Source organism: Lactuca virosa, chromosome 3, assembly GCF_052849685.1.
Source record: "Lactuca virosa cultivar CGN04683 chromosome 3, Lactuca_virosa_CGN04683_v6, whole genome shotgun sequence".
Classification (NCBI taxonomy): Eukaryota; Viridiplantae; Streptophyta; class Magnoliopsida; order Asterales; family Asteraceae; genus Lactuca; species Lactuca virosa.
The window spans coordinates 342,071,071-342,074,800 of record NC_136428.1 but is presented as its reverse complement, the minus strand read 5'-3'; the positions used below and the strand labels follow the sequence as shown (position 1 = coordinate 342,074,800).

At 32.1% G+C, this 3,730-nt stretch overlaps 1 pseudogene; it reads left to right on the top strand.

Annotated features, from left to right (window-relative positions):
- Positions 1-932: 932 nt before the first annotated feature.
- LOC145164832 (albumin-8 pseudogene) lies at positions 933-1,373 on the top strand (annotated as a pseudogene).
- The last annotated feature ends 2,357 nt before the right edge of the window (positions 1,374-3,730 follow it).

The window sequence follows — 3,730 nt, the reverse complement described above, 5'->3', positions numbered from 1 at the left end:
AAAGCAACATCGACAGCGTGCGTGAGTCGCAGGAGGGGGGAGTCCGAGTCGGGACAAGTCTCTCGAGTGTTGGTTGAATTTCTGAATTTGTGATTTCCAATTTTTCATTGGTATTGGGCTAAATTTTGTATTTTATTGAAATAATTTTGTGTTGGACAATTGGTCAATTGAGCTTAACAAGTTTGGACTACTTGGTAATTGAATTTACCACTGAAAAATAACCTAAATTTTTTTAAGGTAGCCCAAATTATTTTATGGGGTATCACCACAACATAAACAAAATTTTCCAATAAAATTTATCCTACTGAAATTTTTTGAGGGCATCCCGGACTACCCGAACTCCAAAATGGATCCGCCTATGTGAATACCTCCGATAATTATCGAATCACACCATATATATAGGCTTAGTGGCCGGCTGAGCCGACGGAATGAGGATTTAGGGGGTTTAGAAGCCTTGATCGATGGAAAATAAGGGATGAACAACAAGAATGAGATGATACCATGATTTGCACACTTTCTAGGGTAATGGGTTGTAGGCTAATATTGCTGCCACCCGTATTGATGTCGCCCCAATTATAAATTCTCCTTATTTGATAATTATTTTTGTAAAATACATGTACATTTGTGTCGGAAACTCCCATCAATATACCGGGACCACCAATTATCGACTTCTAGGGTTAACCCTAATTCTTTTGAAAACACAAATAACAAAACAACAAGGAACAAAACAAAGTAACTATTTACATATGGCTTTGAAGTGCAGCCACCCAACGACGACGTGCTAACATTTTTCCTCCGTCACTCCACAAATGCATCAAAGCAATTCAACACGTAGTTTCCATGCAGTCGCTCAACAATCCTATAAAATCCAGCAACTTTTACACCCCATTACGCATCACTCATCAAATTAATACATATCAATCCATCATACAATGGCAAGGTTCTCGGTCCTATTTGCAGCAGCAGGACTCCTCCTCCTAGTAGCCATGGCGGAGGCCACCACCAAAACCATCTTCACCACCACCACCTTTGAGGAAAACCCCACCGACAGAACTGATATGTCATGCAGTCAGCAGCTGGTTGAGCAGGGGATGCTTAACCACTGTGTGAAGTACCTTGAAACTGGCTCAGGAATGAGCATGGACCTAGAAAGGACGTCGGAGCCAACCCCTGCAGAGAAGCACTTGATGCTGTGCTGCATGCAAGTAAGGAACATCGATGAGATGTGCAGGTGTGACGCCATCAAGATGATGATGAACCAACAAGGGTGGACGCAACAACAGATGGGTCAGATGATGGGCATGGCGGAGAACCTGCCCAACAAATGCAAAGTCGAACCAGAAATGTGCAAAATGAGAGCCGTCTGGTTCTAAATTAAAATGCATCGTACGCCATTTAAGTGGTCCGTAGTTAATAAAACGAGACTCGCTATCACACCATCGTGTGTATGGATGTTATATATTCCATTGTGTGTCGCAAAATTTAATAAATTTTGAACTTATTCCTTTTGTATCTCTTGTCACGTGCTAATTAATTTGTTTTATTTATTCTCTTGTATTCAGTGAAATGGCTTATTCACCATAAACAAAAATAAGCTATTGAAGCGATACATTTTTGCGAAATGTGGGGAGAAATTCACCATATTCCTGGAGAGATATTGACATTCCAAAAAATATTAATTCATGCAAAAAGAAGTCCTTAAAGGGAGTTTTTTTTTTTTTATTTATTATTATTATAAATAATGTTGTTTTCAATAGTGTTTGTAAATATGTGTGCTGTATTAAAATGTGTTGCAAAAATGGGGTGGTGACCCCACCATTCCAGCGTCCGTTCATAATATTTTACAAAATCAATGATCTTTAAATTTTGTTACGATGTTATATTTATATCCAATTAATTTTAATTTTTTTAAATTATTATTTTTATACATAAGTTATTTATTTGGGAATATTTAAATAAAATATAAACCAAACTTTTACTTTAAAACTATAAACTATAATAAATAAATAAAAACTTTTAGAAAAAAAGACAAATACAACAATCACTAAAATTATCATATAACAATCTTCATTAAAGTTTCATTATTTTATCTTAATTTACGAATAAGTGTCAAATTAAAGTTTGTTTACGAGAAAAAATGAATTACTGGTAAAATGATGATTTTGCTATTTTTTCACGGTTTACCGGTTTCTTTGTTGACCTCGATGTATTAAAGTCTCATTATTTTACTTAATTTACGAATAAGTCTCAAACTAGTAACAATTTCATCATTTTTGTAGTTTATAAGAAATTTCAAATTGTCTATGTAACCCAACATATCCATCATCATCATTACATTTCCCATCTTTTTTCCCGGTAATTCATGCTTATTGGTAAACAAAATTATTTTGGGACTTATTCATAAATTAGGGTAAAATAATAGGACTTTAATACGTGAAGTTCAACAATGAAACCAGTAAAGTCGAGAAAAATGATCAAATCGTTATTTTTATCGGTAATTCATGTTTTTTCATAAACAAATTTTAGTTTGGGGCTTATTTGTAAAGGCAAAATAATGAGACTTTGATGAATATTTCCCTATAAAGAAATTACAAAAATAAATAAACATAAAATTACAAGATTAACTAAACTTGAAATTACAAGATCTATCAAAAAAATACATTTTCTACATGGCATTAAACCTTGGCTGTTCAGATATTTTTTCGATTATGATTAGATTGGTGGCATAGTCCATATCTACCGGTATAAAAAATTATATATAAAAATTTATGACTAGGTTGGTGACAACTTTTTCGATTATGACACATTTTTTTCTATTTTAGATAAAAAAAATTATGAATAAAAATAAAATAGTGGTATAAAATATAAATTGATTATGAAAATGATAAGAAAATATATTATTTAAATTAAAGGGCTATAAATGAAATATTATGAAGTTGATTTCGTAAATAGTTTGGACGAATATTTATATAACATATAAATGAAATTTGTATGTTATTTAATGATTCTTAAATAAATAACTTATATATTAAAGATAATAACAATTTAAAAAAATAAATATAATATAAATATGACATCTTATAAAACTTAAAGGATAGTGATTTGTAAATGTAATTATAAGACTTAAAAAGGATAAAAAAATGGAATATTAGAGGTTTGATTTGTAAATTGTTACGAGCGTACTGTGGAGTGGGCCACTGCCTTATTTACAATACATTTTGAAACATTACCATTTTTACAAGTACTTCTGAAAAAAAAAAAAAAAAAAAAACATTATTTAAAAAAAAGGCAAAAAAAAAAAACAAATATCCTTAAAGGACGTCAACATTAGGCTTTAGGTTACATTATAAAAAGGAGTTAAAACCTTTGAAAAGTGATTACTAGGTTGTTTACATGAAGGACTTGAAAAGTGAATTTGTTGACGAGTTTATCATGTAATTGAATATATATTATTGGGGCCGATATTTGTTCACCTGGAGAAAAAAAAATCGATGAAATTTGGTGGTGAAAATGTTTATTCGATCGTATCATGCAATTTGATGATCTAAAGAGCATGTATGTAGAAAAAGCACGACAAAAAAACTTACTTTTACCGACGACAAAAAGCGTCGTAATTGATACTAGAAACCTTTAGAGTCGACATGTGTGTCGTTGCATGGATCGTTGCTTACTTCGTGGCTAATAGTAAAAAATCGTCGCAATGGGCCGCTGCTAATATATGTCGCCGCTA